Source organism: Nelumbo lutea, chromosome 8 (assembly GCF_056320005.1).
Source record: "Nelumbo lutea isolate HS-2025 chromosome 8, American lotus-T2T, whole genome shotgun sequence".
NCBI lineage: Eukaryota > Viridiplantae > Streptophyta > Magnoliopsida > Proteales > Nelumbonaceae > Nelumbo > Nelumbo lutea.
Window position 1 is genome coordinate 25043967 of NC_142691.1, and position 17595 is coordinate 25061561.

Consider the following 17595-nt stretch of genomic DNA (forward strand, 5'->3'; position numbering starts at 1 on the left):
TTGTCCAACTCAACATAAGCTTCGGTGTATACTCAATGGATCAAGCAGGATCAATCTTTGTTCAGTTGGGTCCCTATTCTGTCTCTCACTGAGTCATCACTTGTATAGGTGGGGGGACCGGATTTAGTAGGCACAATATAGTAAGGACGTTCATTAAGCACTTGATAAATATTCTGACAACTGTCAAAAGTGGCTTTTAATCTTTTTTAAGAATAGGCTAGGGGTGTATTAAGAGACAGGTGTCAAAAAATTTTCTAAACGCTCATTGAACATGCTTACAACTTTGTCCTAACTGATCCAGACTACATAGGTGGTTGGTTGCAAGACCTGCAAAGACTTGTGGGACACACTAGGATGGTGTTTGGGACCACCAGAAGTTGGCACCGCATCAGAGCCACAACAGAGATTCAAAAGATCGCTGATTATTTTGGTGTTTGGTTGGCTGATTTCTGAGAAATCAAAGAATTGTGGGAAAACAATTATTAGAATCGGGCTGAAAAGAAAATTCAGCAAATTTTTAGGCTGATTCTGATTACTTTTGAATGATGTGGCATCGGATATGGATGGGGAAGATAGTTCACATAAACACAAAAAACCACTATTGATAATCACTACCAAACAAACTCATAACCAAGTTGTGAGAAATCGACTGACATGGCAGCAATGGTACCAAACAAACAAATTTTCTAATTTTTTGAGAAATCAGTGATTTTTGAAAAATCTCATGAAGGAATCAACATCGGTCCCAAACACCTCTTAGAGTTTTTCTACTCTCCGAAGGGAACAACAAATGCGATTAACCTACGAAATAAACTAGGTTGTCTTAGAAAGAATGATTTCTATATGACAGTATATCTTCAAAAGGCCCAAGGAAGGAACTTTCTAACAAATTTGCAGCCATTAGATGGCCTCTTACTAATTCACTATGCTCTCAATGGCCTTGATCTAAATAAGTAAATATGATGGAGTTGTAACTTCGATTACCACACGTACGGATGAAATTCAGTTTGCTAGTTTGCAGGGAATTAAGCTTCTCTCGGATGAGACCGAACTTCATAATATTAACTTTGTTAGTCCCACAACAAATGTTGCAGCACGAGGTACCAAACCTAAGTCTTTTCCTCTAGATTTCTCACTTGATACCAAGGATTCTAAATCTACTAAGAAACCGTCCAAATATGCCAAGAATCCTTGTTAAATTTGTGGGGGCAGAAGTCGGTATATATATAATAGGGGTGCCGATCTGATATCCAATCCTCTATTTGGTCGAATTTGGACCATTCCTGTTCAGATCTTCAGATAGGATAATAGGATTCAATCTGAAATCGGATCAGATTCGGATCATCTCTGTTCAAATCTTCATATTGGATTAGAACCGACATGAACAGTATCGTATCCTGATTCGAATATGATCCAATCTGTTTACATCCCTAAATATATATGCTTTAATATTCTATTCTCTTTCAAATAAAATGAGGACTAGTGGAATGCACCATGTTGCTTCTTACAAACAAATAAGACAAAATCAATTGTGAAACAAAAATGAAAAAGAATTTACACTAAACTTATTTACACTCCCATGCATTTACACCAATGTAAATGAATTCACTATTTATCAAAAATAAAAAGGTAAAATACAAAACAACGCCTGAAGTTTTTGATAATCATAAAACCCTCTCCTATAGTTTCACTTTAACAAAAACCTCCCTTAGATTTTTAAATAACTCGAAAAAACCTCCCTTTCGTCAATGACCCAGACCGAAAACATCAACGTTTATGAAATTACCCCTAAAGCATCATCAAACCCTATCTAATTGCAGCAGTATTATTGCTTAATATATTCCATTCTCGGAATATTTTATCCATTTTTCCGGCAACTGTTCTTCACTGGAGGTTATTCTTGACTGACAAGTGTTCTCATATTTCCGTTTTGGCAACTGTTCTTGATAGTGGTTTTCTTATCTGATGCCTTCCAAGGAAAAGTACTAACATTCTGATGCCTTTACAGGGGTGCCTATACAGGGGATGGAGATGTCCATCAGATTTAAATATATATCAGAGTTTAAAAACCAAGAGTGATGCTTTCTATCTTCATGATTATGGATATATCCATTATGGTTGCAATGCAATCAAATATACACTAATTTGAATCCATCAAGGTTGTACACATTAATGGTAGAGACATTTCCAAACTGGGCCTGTATCTCCTGCCCAATTTGTCTGGTACCCCAACACTCAACTGTACAACTTGTGTTCAAAATACCACAAGAAAACCCTCGCCCTGACGTAATGGAGAGAAAACCTTCACCTGCCCCTGGTGCCAAAGAATTGTTTCTCTCCCCTTTCCAACACTTGACAACTCCGGTTCCGTCCACCAACGCGCAGACGTGGTCATCGCCCACCGACATCCTTCAACTTGAGTGCATCGTTGTAGTAGAGACCCTTTTGGGTACAGAATCCCAATTCCAACAGAGCAGATACTGTTCCCTCCGAACTTCAGCCCGCAAAAGAAATTATGACCACCAGAGGTGGCTGTGAAACAAGCGATACGTTTGGCCCGATAGAGATATTGGCACCTCCATTAAAGCATTCTATTTTCAGCGTAGGTTCTTTGGTTTGAAGATTTTTTATAAGAAAATTTCTCTGTAACCATTCAACATGTTTCCGTCTGTTTTGAATGATAGATTGAAATAATTGAATTCCTCCTCTTCAGACGGTGGAGTTCAGGGATAGGAGAAGAGGATAACAGGTCGACAAGGTATTTCAGTAAAAATATGAGTTCAAGGATAATAGGTAGACAGGGTATTTCAATAAAAATATATACAAACTAATTAAAGGGTAAAATGGGTATTTAAAAAAATGATGCATCGGTCTACCGTTTTTCGTGTGGGTCATTGACAAAAAGGAGGTTTTTGTCAATTTATTTTAAAATCCAGGAGAGGTTTTTGCTAAAGTAAAGTTATAAGAGAGATTTTTATGATTGTCAGAAACTTCAAGAAAGGTTTTTGTATTTTACCAAAAAAAGAATTCACAGTATTTGTTCTCGTATACGTTCTGATCTATCCATGTATAATATGTTACTAAAATCGTCAAAAATAATTATTGTAGATATTACAATATAATTTACTACGTTACTCCTGCTTCTAGTTCTGTAATGCTTTCCTACCAATTCTTAGTAGACAAATTGACGTTGGGGGTGGACTGGAATAGTATGTTCTGTATGCAGATTCAACCACCCATGCCTTATGGTTCGGTTTGGAAAGAGTATAAATGCAAATATGTAGGGTGCAAAATTTTATATTTTATATGTATTTGTATTCTTTCCAAACTGAGCCTAAGAAGAAATGTTTTCCATCAATCTCCAAGTACTTTTACGGTCCTAATTGGTTCCTTAAGTTGATGAGTTGAGAATCTACTCATCACGGTTGAAACCCATGAAGCAAATATAGAAAACAGAAGAACTAAGTCCAACAACAAATCATACCTTATATAGAATTTTCCTCCCAAAAGAAAATCATCTCCCACTATCACAAATCATAACCCACCTCCAGCTCCGCCCTCTCAGTGCTATCACTCCATCATCTCTCAGAAAGTTTTGCGGTGGCTCTCTCTTGCTCTTCAACCAAACTCTCATGTCTTCTCCTTAATGATTAATCTATTTATTATAGGTTGCAAGGCCAGGAGCATAGGTGGGAGGAATGACAAATAAAAGGAACTCGAAGTCAGCCACATTCATTTCTCACCACGGTACTCAAGAGAATCATGTTAGTTCTACTATCACCAATTCCACCAACACTCCCTACTAATCAAGGTTCAAAATATTGATATGTATCGGGCCGTATTGGCCTATACGTATCATATCAGGGGTTTCCTGATATGCCCCTATATGGGGTGTTTTGGGGTCTCGATCGATTCAAGGAGTGGATGGATCTTAAACTGGCCCCTCTGAACCAGATTTGGGGAAAAAAAATGAAACAGCTACCGATATGCCTCTACCGGCATATCGGGTGTATTGATATTTTGAACCTTGCTACTAACAGAAAAGCTGCTCTTGTAGACTTCAGAGATAACTATAACATCAGACCCAAGTTCTGCATAGGCTTGGGTGTGTGTGTACATCAGACATAAATTCTTTATACACACACCCAAACCTATTCAGAATTTGGGTCTGTTATGGTATCTCTGAAAGCCAGAAGAGCAGCTTTGTCTGTTAGTAACAAGGTTTAAAATTCCGATACATCCAATACGCCGGTAGAGGCATATCGGAGTGTATTAGTAGCTGTTTCTTTTTTTTAGTTTTTTTTTTCAAATCTGGTTCAGAGGGGTCGGTTTAAAGTATGTCCACCCCCCGAACCGGTCAAGACCCCAAAACACCCCCTATAGGGACATATCAGGGCTTCCCGAGACGTATGATATTTTGAACCTTGGTTAGTAGCGAGTGTTGGTGGAATTGGTGATAGTAGAACTTGCATGGTTCTCTTGAGTACCATGGTGAGAAATGAATGTGGCTGACATTGGTTCCCTTAATTTACCACTCCTCCCTCCTATGCTCCTGACCATGCAATCTATAATAAATAAATTAATCATCAAGGAGAAGACATGGGAGTGTTTTCCACAGTAAGACCCTACAATGGCAATGAGCTTCAACTCCGCTTTCATAGCTGCATTCTAATGGGGAATCCGTCAACTTACAATGGCTATATGTGTTGATCGCACCAGTGGGCGACCGCTGCGAAAACTTGGTCGTCGGGAGGTGACCACTGCTATCACCACCGCAGGTTCTGATCACTATGAAAACTTGGTCACCAGGAGGAGACCGCTGCTATTACCGTTGCAACTCTGGTAGTGGATCTATCCAGAACTATCAACCCCACCGCGGACCCTGGGTGGTTGGCTACTATTATAGTCGTTGCAAGACCGACAGGTGCTCTGCTGCAATCTCGCCGCCCCATCATGGTCGACGGTGCTACTACCGCTACAACCCGCTGATAATCATGTCTGATTCGGAAACCTCAGATCGTTTAGAGAACAACGGCCTAATCCTACTCTATCTCTCGTGATGTTATTTTCAACGACCATTATTTTACATTTACCAAAAGAACTTGACAAACCTTCTTGTTCGTCGCATGCTACTGAACCACCACTCATTATTGGACCTTCCCCGGTTATTACTACTGCTGATACACCTGCTATACAATCTCCATCTTCTCCAATCGCTGAGGATATCACAGACTCTACTTCCTCATCCATGGCTGCATTGGTTCCTTCTGAAACAGCTGAACTAGCTAGTGTTGAACTGGCTCCGTCTACTCATCTCCCACCTGTCAGTAGCCATCCTATGGAAACTTGATCGAAGTGAAGTGTCTTCAAACCTTGTCAGTTGCTTAATCTCATCTCACTGCCTCTTGGCACCCCATCTCTCGCACTCTTGCTAAACCTACTTGTTGCTCTCAAGCAACGAAGGAAGCCAACTGGCGACAGGCCATGGAAGAGGAGTTAAATGCCCTTATTGAAAATGGAACTTGGGTTCTCACATCTCCTCCACCTGGTGCAAATATAGCTGGTTGTAAATTTTTTTTTTTTTTGTTTAAAATGAAAACTCGATGTCTCTATTGATTGTTACAAAGCCCGTCTTGTTGCTAAGGGCTATAATCAGCAGGCTAGTATTGATTTCAAAGAAACACTCAGCCCTGTTATCAAACCCACAACCATACGTGTTGTCCTCCCTCTTTCTGCCCCTAAGGGTTGAGCAATTCATCAGTTGGATGTCAAAAATGCATTCCTCCATAGCATGCTTCATGAAGACATCTTATGGTTTAACCCCCAGGTTTCGTGGATAGAGGATTTCCTTCTCATGTTTGTCACTTAAGACACTTCTCTATGGGGTGAAGCAAGCCCCTCGGGTGTGGTATCAGAAACTTCACTCCTTTTTACTTGCCACTGGATTCACACCTTCAGTGGCTTTTCTCATATAATTCTGTCCATAGTCACAAGCCTAAACAGGAAAATTATATTACACGTTAAATCAAAGTTCCAAGCAGGACAACCTAATCTCAGAACTAGAAATATTCATGCTCTTCCTAAGTACACAAAATGAAAGCAGAATGTAGCAAAATGGGAAACTATAAAATAAAAGAATGTAATCCCAAAGGTGCTGAGAGCAAAACTTGTTCTCTCTATATTTCCTTGCATTAATATAGAGAGGATTTGCCACAATGAGACAAGTTAGCTTGGAAGGTTGTGTAATTTACTTACATGCATTCCATTATAGAAGTAAACTAATCATGGATCAAACATAAAATGATACCAACATCAATAACTTCTATGAATTATGAACTATGGCAACAAAGGAATGAAACTGCTATTGCAAATCAGGGATGAACCCTACAATCTCAGGAAACAAGGATAACAGGAATCAAGAAAAAAACAATAAAAGATAAAAAATGCAGAAGCAAATATGGAGATGAGGCCTCAAAATTCCAAAGAAGAACGCTAAGGAATTACATGATTGTCTATATTAGAAACTTTTCCTTTTTGATAGATAACAGTATGATTTTACTGATGGTAATAAAAATGTTATGTAAAATTTGATTTGCTTCTTTATTAGGCTGATATATACCACTAAATCTCTTCACCAATTCAAAAAGCGAGAGAGGCCTTTGAGATCAAATGTAACCAGAAAATACCACACATCTTTGCAAGTTGCAGCAAGGAAAAACTAACAAACATAATTTAGGAAAGAAGAAAACAATATTTGTGTAATGTCCAATCAAAAATACTAAACCTCACATGGGCAGTTCCAGTACAAAATGAAATTCTCTGAGAAATGAAAACAAAAGAATGTACTATTTGGAAGACATAAGATGATAAAGAAAAAACCTTACTTAGCAAAATTGAGAGAGAGAAAAGTAAAGTAATCAGGTTATTTATCTTGGCCCCTTTGCCACTTGCACAGTTATTCTTTTTTAAGAAAGCAAGGATAAAACAAAAAAAGAACTACAAGAGGTGAGAGAAAGATCTCCCCACAAGATCAAGAAAAGCTATATATCTGAGGTCCCACAGAAAGTCTTGAGAGAAGAACTCATCATGATCATGCCCTTTGTTTGCCAACGAGTTAGCAGCATAGTTTCCTTCTCACTGGGTGTGGACATGGCTCACCCCCTTATAAAGACTTTAAGCAATTCCTCTGCAATCTTGAATCAGCAAGAGGCACTTCCATGGAAGTTGAGTCTCTTCCTTGAGGGCTTGAATTGTTACCAATGAATGAAATTTCTATAACTACCAGAGAGTTGCAAACCTGCAAAGCAAGTTTGTGGGCTTCAAGGGAAGCCAACAAACTTGTACAGTTTATAAATAAGGAAGTTCTTAAACATGCGTACACAAACAACAAGATTCAACTAAAATCCAAAAGAGAGTTGTTTTAATTTCAGAAGGTATGTCCACTCTAGTGTTGGTCCAGTCAATCATCCTAAAGGAAAAAAAAAAGGCTGTCTAGATTCCACAGCTGTGCTTCCGGCAGGGCTGTTCCTGCATAACACGTTAGTCAATACTAAATCCATGCAATAATAACAGTGCTGGACGTATGGCTGTATAGACTAATATGTCATGTGGAGAGAGCTTATGGACACCACAGGCTGTCAAACATGGAAAGCCAAAATAAATTAAAAATTAAAATAGATGCTTGGAACAAAAGTAGTAAGTTATTGATAAAAAAGATAATAACTAATACAAAAGCTGCCTTTCTGGTTATCATTCTTACAAATCCTGCAAAGCAGGAATACTAACACAAGAATGTGAAAATGCAAAGTAGGAACATCAAATGAATCCTTTCTTGGCCTAATTGTCTTGATCTTACCCCCAAAACAATACCAAATCTCTCCCCTCGATAGGAACACATAAAATAGCACTGCAAACAGAGCGTTCCATCCTCTTCTTTTCATTTTTAATCTAGGGGAAGGTAACTGTAAGATTGCAACAAGGATGTATATGTGAGGGGGGAGAACTATACAAGATTATAGGGAGTATTTGTAGAACCATTCTCAGCACTGAAAGAAAAAAAAGACTGGCATAAATTTATCATTACAGAAAAGAACCCATCCACACCCGATTTAACTTATCCACCCACAATCAACCTCTCTAGAAATTGACCTTTTGATCAGTTATCCGATATTAGAATTCCAAATAATTAGTTAGAATGCTTCTTTAGTAGTTAAAGAAGTCTTTATTTCTTATCAGTCCTAAAAACTTTTGTAACCCGGGATATATTGGATAATAAAAAGCTAGTTCAGAAATGAATTTTTTTTCTATAGAACCCTTGAACATACTGAACAAAAGTTAAACTATTAAAGATTTGTTCTCAGACATCTAAATGAACCCCCTGACCTTACCTACAGATTTCAGACAAGTAACACAAAAATCATTACAAGGCCATCAGTTGTTAGCTTAGGCCTATCCTATACCAGAAGTCTTCAACATTAGAGCTACCTCTTGTTTTAATTGAAGGGTTTATCATATACATAGTCATTTTTCCCAGACACATTTTATATGTTTTTCTGTATAGAACATGCATCACCTAAATTATTCTTTTGCAGGATCTTATGAAAGCTCATCCATTGCTTGAAAATCAGTAAAACAATAAATACCCACTTGTACAATTTGACATTATCTACATGACCAAGCCTTATGCAGCTGCTCCTACATTTAAAGTATCATAATTTCTTGTGGATCACTTAAGCCATCAAAATGTGCAAGTCTAGGTGAGTTGTTTGATATTCCATTAATCCATATCCCAAATTGTTAAACAAGCAAAGTACATTATACTCTAGAATATCCAATGACCTGCTTTCAATTATAAATTTTGAAGTCCGGATCTTGCTCCTCACACCAACCTCACAGACACATCCCACCATGTATCAGGAACATCTCTCGTACTTATGTGTTATTATTCATTGGAGATGTGCCTGTGAGGTGCACTGTGTGAGGAGCAGATCCCAATTCTAAATTTACATCCACCTAGAATTTCTCATGCTTTATCTAGGGTTAACTAAATGAACCTTTCCCACCAATCCAATGCAGCATAAACTTCTCAAAATAGTAAAACAAGAGCTCTGTAGAATAAGAATAAACTGCTCCTTGATGATTATTTACACACAACTTAAAGAACTAAAAAAAGGTCATTAGTCAATGCTGGTCCGGTCATCCAGGGTCTTGAAAGAGTGGCTGGATACAGACCTTTTTTTTTTTTTTTGTTGATCAGCAACATGAAAAAATTTATTAATTAAGAGAATATCATTACAAATTATAGATAGCCTCGGCTACCCCAAACAAACTTAACAGAAAACAGAAAAAATAGAAAAAGATTTATTTTTTCAGCTTTACAATATCGTCCAAAAGAAATGTTCTCTGTTAACCCCCTGCTTTGCTAGTTGATCTGCCAAACTGTTGGCTGACCTTGGGGTCCATTGGAACCTAGCTGCATATCCCATGCAATTTTCCTAAGCTTTTTTACTTCATTCCTGAAATGCCAGGGGAGATTTTCATTCTGGTTCACCAGCTTTTTGTATCCCATACAGTACTGCCTTCAACTCAGTTGTTAAGTCCCCTACCCCAATGGGCCCTGAATACAAGCCCAAAATAATTCCATTTTCATTCCTTATAACCCCTCTTATTCCAGAGAGACCTGAATTTCCATAGCTACTGCTATCAAAGTTGAGTTTCAGGAAGCCATTCTTAGGTGGGTCCCAGGTTCTAGACATTTTCGTTTTTGAAGATAAAGAAGCTGCAACTGTGCCCTATTCCCTACTTAAATCATCAAGGTAAAGTCTGAGAATAATTTCAGTGACTTTACCCAATGAAACACCTTCACCATAATACCTTCTATCAGCAATTCTTTGGTTCTCCCTCCTCAAAGAGTCTTAGATTTCTTTCCTCCCATATTGTCCAGACCACTGCTGCCCTCGTGCACTTCCACAATACTTCCCCCCTTCTTTTTGGCCATCTGAAAGTAGTAGAGTTGAACAACCTGTCCAGACTGCTTGGAGTATTCCACATGCACCCATAAAGAGAAAAAAAAAAACAATCCCAAATACAGCAAGCAAAGGGGCAGGAGATTAGAAGATGATAAGCAGTTTCACCATTAGAATTACACAAAATACACCAGTTTGGGAAAAGACATCATCCGGGTCTTTTCCTCTGTAGAAAATACAAGTATTAATGGCCCCATGGCAGATCTTCCAGCAAAAAGCTCCCACCTTGGGAGGGATAGGGCAGCCCACACCTCTTTAACAGGAAATGGCAAAGGAGGAGATGAAGATGACAGATATTTAAAGAAAGAGGCACAACTGGTTACAGACCTAATTACCAGAATCTTTTAGCATGAAGTGGCCACTCAGAGAGTCGGAGGCGCTCTCATGCCTGTCAGCCCAAGATATTTCCATTGCAAAAATCAAATTTCATAAATCATAATCGCTAAGCTTTCATCTGTGGCCTTGAACTATTGTCCTTCCTGGTTACTGGAGGTTGGTTTGGGGCTAACTCACTGTTTTAAAGTGGATATATTCAAGTATACAGACCAATAGAGGTGTTGGCACATCAGAGATCTGGGACCTTAGCCAGTTTACCTATTTGGTTGTAAATAAATAAATTGCTGTTCCTATTTTATCACTTCATCTGGATTTTCCATTTTAGCCAGATTACTTATTTGATTTTATTTCCTTTTACTTTCCTTTCCTAATAAAACTTCTCTCCTCTTGGATCAACGAATCATAGTGATCTAAGTCAATAGCTGGGACCAAATATTGTAACAGGACATGTTTTTTCTTTGCATTTAGTTATCAAAATCTTTATGGTGTTTGAATTAGTATAGTTTAAAAGTAGAAGTAGTAATGTGAATCTTCTTTTGATGATTTATTATAACCTAAATGCTTCTATATGGAGTCTTCTTTTACCCAGCCCATTTTCTTGATCTTAAGCTTTCTAGGAAAAAGGGATTGGTGTTATAACACACAAAAAGAAATAAGTAGAAAACAGTCGTGGAAAAGAAACTAAAATCTTCTCCAATAAAAAATAAAGAGAGAAGTAAGAATTCTACAAATCGAGCACTATAATTCTGTAATATTTACAAATAAAAAATTATCGGAAATCAATGTATGAAGAGAAAATTACAGAACCCTGACCTGATGCAGATGTAACATAGACAAGAAAGCCTTCTCATCTGTACCAACCTACTCATTAATTAAAAATTGACTACAAATCATTGTTCCTCCAATTTCTGTACAATTAAATCCTATACTCCTGAAAGCATTGCAAAGAAAGAATCAGATTTAGTTGCTAATTTCATGCCAGTGTTTCTGCCTTATATCCAATGAAGCCTGTGAGAGTTGCTCAAGTGTTCCATCCTCAATAGAACTTGTGGAGCTTGTAACTTTGATCAGCTTCGTGCATTCTATACTGCTGCCTGATGTTGGAGCATTCATCTCATCTACCTCTTCTGAACCCGAAGAAATATGCAGATCCTCTCCCCCGACGGTAGTCAAATCACTAGAAGAGCAGGACAATTTGATTCTTGTTCCTATCTCCTGTTTCTGAATGCGATTGCCAGTTTCAGACAACGACAACAAGGACCAGACCAGCCCTGCTGCAGCCGGAGCAGATAGAGATAGAATCCCCTCCAGTTCTCCAATATCTTCACCATCTGATGCAACAAAGGGGTGATGCAGCAGCATCTCCGCCGTCCACCTGAACATAGTAGTCCTCACGAAACATCTCTTCAGAAAATCTTTCCCCTCATTCGACAAATCACCCGGTATTCTGGGTAATTCATGGCTCCAGCCTATACGCTGTAGAAGATCATCTCTAGTCTCACCTGGTTTGCAACTCCATGCCGGCTTCCCACTGATCATCTCAGATACGACGCACCCAAGAGCCCAAATATCAGAGGGAGGCTCCTGTGAGTTATGCGCAATTGATTCCGGCGACATGTACAGAGGAGTGCCTCTCCAGCAAGGAGTCTCGTTCTTCCATTTCTGTTGAACCTTCTTCGCCACTCCGAAGTCGGCAATCTTCGCAACATAGTCCTCACCCTTCCTCCTCTTCTTGATTAGAGAAGAAGGGGGTACCAGAAGAATATTTTGAGGTTTGATATCGCAGTGGACGTAACTTTGAGCGTGAATGTAACTGAGACCACGAAGAATCGACCTTGTATATCGCTTGACTTCGGATTCAGGTAACCCACCAGCCGAATTTCTTATCCGATCGGCCAGGCTGCCGCCGGCGCCGTACTCCAACAACACATTGTAGATCATCTGACCATTCTCAACTGTAACCTCCTCCCCAAAGCAATGAAGGATGTAAGGGCATCCACTGAAGTTGGAAAGAATCTCTTTCTCCTTCTGAAGAGAATACGAATCAGAGACCTCGGTCCATTTCACAGCAATTGAAGGCGGGAGGTAGCTTCGGCGCTTGTTGGGTCCCGTCGTCTTGGCCAAAGAAACCGTGCCAAAACTTCCTTTCCCGATCGTAGCTCCTCTCGTCCATGTCCTTCCATCACTACCCATCTCCATCGCCTTCTGCAGTCGCCGCCTTCGCTTCATCGTCGCTTGAATTCCAGAGATTGACAAAGAACACCCGCTTGAAGAACAGAGAAACCAAATTAGATTTTCGGGTTTTGAGCAGAGAATCGGAGAGAAACAGAAAACCCACTTGGGTTGTGAGCAGGCGAATCAGAGGGAAGATAGAAACCCAATTAGCTAATGGGGATTTTGAGCAGAGAATCGCAGAAAAAGAAGAAAAAGCCACACGGATTGAGAGCCTTGAGCAGACAATGGAAAGAGAAGAGCGATCGCATTTTACAACAATTTCAGTTATAAGCAAACTTATAAAATAAGAAACAGTAAGCCCAGCAAAGCTTAAGGCTTCGAGCCCCGATTTCCGAAACCAGATGGATGAGAAGCGGCAATCTGTTATGCGTCTTCGAACCGACCGAGCGCGCGTTTCGTGTTAACTGTCACTATAATAGATGTGTCTTCACTCTTGGGGGAACCATCTGACCATTGGATTGGTATCAGATAGAACTTATTTTCGCAGAAGGTCATTTTGGACGATGTTTAATAGACTCCAATCTGACTATAAAACCGTGTTTAGGGACGCATTATTCGCCATGGAACTCCAACAGAAAAACTTGCCACGTGGACTGTTAGATAACGGCTGAAGTAGCTTAATTTGCCTTTCCATTAAAAGACAGAGAAATAAATCATCCAGTTCAGCCCCTTCAGTCATAGCCCTAACGGAAATTTAACCATTTGGTTTAGTGAACTGTTGCCGTGCAGATTTATCATTGACTTGGAAAAAATAAATCAAGACTCAAGAGGCAAAATCTTGGGGTAAATGGGTAAAAAATAAATAATTAACTGGCGTGTTCACTCGTGATTGGTTACGTGGCAAGTAAAGCTGACAAAAATTCAATCCAACTCGCAAAAAAAGCGGGTTAGAGTCCTCTATCTAATGACCTGGCCTAGAAGGTGCTTGACCCGAAAAGAAATTGGGTTGGGTTGGGTCACCGTTGAGTCACCCATTTTCCAAAACAACATTTCAAAACGGTGTTGATCCGGGCGATTAAACCATTTGAACCAGATGATCAAATCTATATTCTTCGGTTAAAAAACATTGGCTTGGTCAAAGACCAGCTGACTCTAGGGGTTGAACCATTGACTTGCTTATGTCCCTAACTTGAATATTGAAGATTAGGGTTTAGCATTTTGCCAATTCAACTCAAAAAGACCCAAAAATACCTGATTTATACATGAAATAATATTAATATATATATATATATATATATATATATATATATAAAATTGATTTAGATATTTATTGAATCGAATCAAGGCATATTTGAATTTTGTTCAGGTATGTCGAATAGACCTGTTCATGGGCTTGGCTGGGCCGGGCTCGGGCTGGGCTTTCATTCTGTATTAACAGATTTTTTTAAGACCCGAGCCCAAGTCTGGCCCGACCATCGGGCCTACAATTTGGGCCTGAGCCTAGCCCTCATAAAAAGCCCAAAGCTCGGGCATGGGCCCAAGCCCAAAATTTAGCCCATACTGTTATTATTGCTAAAACGATTGAATAGAGAGAGAGATTATAAAGAAAAGAATAAAAAATGTATATATTAAATTATAAATATATATTTCAATAAATATTATATTATTTATATATTTTATATAATATATAAAATATATAATGTTGAGTCAGGTTGGGCTTTTTTGACAAATCCCGAGGTCGGCCCGAAACACAATCGGGCTTACTGTGTTAGGCCCGTGGGCCTAATTACATCACCAAGCCCAACCGAGGTACAGGCCAGGCCATTAGGCTACCGGGCCCATGAATAGATCTAATGTCGAATCTCAAATTTTGACTTATTTTTTTAGGTTTAATTTAAAAGAATAAATATGAGAATTTATACTCAGGTTCCACCCTAACCCTAACCTGAAGTTCGAGCAGACCCCACCTAACCCTTTATTTCCTTGTTGTTGAGTTGGATTTGGACTCAAGTTGCCTCCCTGCGTGCACACCAGGTTGTTAAATTGAATAGGTTTAGCTTATTTTGATGCAAGTATGCAACAAGCAAAGGATTCAGCATTCACACGCAAAAATCATTGCAACAAGCGACAGAAAAGAAACGTGTGCGCAAGGCTCAGCTTAACATTTTAGGTTGTGTTTGGTTTAAAATAAAAGGTAAAGAAATCTATACAGGCATTTTATAGGTTTTTTTACTTTTTTTCTTATCAAACCACACAGCGTTAAAGTCATGTTCTAATCCTTAAAAGCTTTGATGCCTGTTTAGGAGGGCTTTTAAATAGCAATTTTTCGCTTCATGATTGAACCTCCCTTTGGACAGCTATAAGGACTGTTTGGTGGAAATCCCAAAACAGCAAAAAAATGAAAAAGGCCTTCTGCTGAAGCTTCTTTTCATTGGCATGAATTATGGTGCACGATAGTCTTTTATTAAATTAAATTTTATTTGTAATTTGAGGTTAACGGTTCATGGACTTGGGAATAATCGTCGTGTTGAAGTCAAGTATATTTTCAGAGAAAGCAACATGTCAACATCTCTCTCCCTCTCCAGCGTTGATTTGGAATTTTTTGTGGGGCCACATAAACCCAGGTAGCTATTTGGTTACTGCAGTTTATGAAGGGTAGAGGGATCTGCTCAAGTGGGTAATGAATAAACAACTCAACTGTGTATGTATGAAAAATTCAAAAGAGTAATTCTTCAATCAATGAGTTTGGATGAGAAGACTACCATGAGCCCATAAACGTTTAGATGACTGAGGAACCCACTGAAACGTTGGCATTTCAATTATGTTCAATGGAGAGGAATTTTCAAATTAGGGTTTTCTTTTTTTATTCCTAACCTATTGTAAGGCTCGTGGCGTGTTTTTCCGTATGGTTTTTTGGTTGTTTACAAGTCGATAAATAGATTTTTGGTCTATTCCCGTTTGGTTCGTTGAAGATCTAGTTGCCAAAAGCCAGAGCGTCAAAAAGATGCAAGAAGTCCATTTTATGCTGATTTCAGGAAATTCCAGATTAAGCTTTCCTCGTATTTTATGTATTATTCTTGCATGAAAAGACATGAAAAGACATGTATCTACCAAACTAACTTCAAGCTACTCAGATCTTCATACAAAAGTTCAATGCATTTTTTACTGTTAGAACTATTCAATTCATGCCCTTTTATTTAAAGAATCCATTTAATTCTAGGGTCAAATTGGATCGCCCAACTCGAGCCCAGACCAACCTAACCTGCATTTGGACAGGCCAGGTTAGATTTTCAGCCTTCAGACTGGACTTTGGTCCAAAAGTTTGAATTTCTTTATATTTTGGGTTGCATTTGGACTTAGCCTTTACACAGTCCGAACCTGATTCAATTACATCTAGATATAAATACACATTTACATACATACATGTACACACATATACACCGTGTACACATTCATTCATATCAAATTTCAATACGAGCTGAACTTGGATCGAATAATTTAGGCTTGACCTTCGTCTCAAGTCGGACTCAAACCCTGCCCCTAATTTTTAGGGTTAGGCTTGGGTAGAGCAGAAAGTCAGCCTGACAAGAAAGCCAGCCCAACCCGCCCGACAAGAATAAGAGTCAATTTGTGTCTGACGTAGATATTGTTCTATTGCAACACCAAAAAAACATAAATATTGTTGTAATTAGTGTTTTAAACCAGACCCGAAAGTTGAACCATTTTTCCTTTGGATCAATGTTTGGCGATTTAACCATTTGGGTCGATGGGTCAATCCCTGATGTAATCAAATATACAAATTTTCAAAAAAAATAAATAACACAAAACCTGTTCACAATAGATCATCAACAGTTCAATCCTCTAAGTCGATAGGTCAATTAACCAAGACAAAGGTTCTGTCTGTTTGAGCTTCGGGGTGCAAATTCCATTTATAGTTTTAGACTGGTGTAGATGCATGGGAGTGCAAATAGGCTAAATGTATATACTTATCTAACTTTGCTTCATATTTGATTGTCTTATTATTTGGTTTATTGAAGTTATACAACAAAGGGGTATCAATCCCAATACTTAGATGATATGCGATGTAGCAGCTTCCTGTTGGAGGGCATCTTGGAAGTTGGGCTAAGTAGGTCGTTTAGTTGAGTTGCAAGAAGAGAGAGATTAGAGTATTTAGGATGCTTTATTAGGTGTGGGCATTCCGATGCTTAAATCAATAAACTGGGGATTTTGGAGAGAACTAGAGAGTTGCGAGTGTTAAATTGTGCATACCTTTTGAAATTGGAAATGAGACCTTTATATAGATATTGTTTGGTGTGAACTCCATGCACTGCATCCAAGGTCTCTAGGAGAATGTGGTTGATTGGTTCAAAGTCCTTAGAGGTAGTTTCGCATGCAAACTAAGCTTTTGTGCCTTTCTCCACAACATTTGGTATGAGAGTTGACTTTCAAAGGACCCTGGAATGGTGGGATACCCGTAGAGAAAGTCGGCGAGCACATCTCGCAGGTTGCTACCTAGACCTTAGTTAGGTTGGCAAATCCTCAAGAGAGATCACTCCTCATGTCGAGGTCCCTTAGATCGGTACTGACGAGATACCATAGGCCTTCAAGTCCTTGAGGAAGGTTGCTCTCACATCGAAGTCTCTTGAACCAATAACAATGAGGTACCACAAGTCGATTCTGGACGAGGTGTTGCTAACCGCCCTGCTGAGGTGCTCAAACTATGTATGAGGTGTCTTGGATTGATTTTGAGATGCATCTTTTTGACTTGGCGAAATATGTGTCTATCTGCGTGGTGTTGAGGTGTCAAGCAACAAAGACGGATACCACGTATTGCCAGGTTAATAAAGAGTCAAATCACCCCTCATTAATTTAATATTCATAACACTGCCCAACCTTGGTGGCAAATGGGATAATGGCCTATCACCCCTCATTAATATTCATAACACTGACCAACCTTGGTGGCAAATGGGATATGACCTTGTCTTACTTGTTTGAGAATGGAGGTAGGAAAGGTATTTGTTTGAGAATGGGATAAGAAGAAAGATGATGTGGTCCCACT

At 38.9% G+C, this 17595-nt stretch overlaps 1 pseudogene across 1 annotated transcript; it reads right to left on the minus strand.

The window, feature by feature from the left end:
• Positions 1 to 11083: 11083 nt before the first annotated feature.
• LOC148843456 (mitogen-activated protein kinase kinase kinase 20 pseudogene) lies at positions 11084 to 12984 on the minus strand (annotated as a pseudogene). Its single transcript, XR_016102980.1, has one exon. The product of XR_016102980.1 is annotated as a mitogen-activated protein kinase kinase kinase 20 pseudogene (transcript).
• Between the last annotated feature and the right edge of the window lie 4611 nt (positions 12985 to 17595).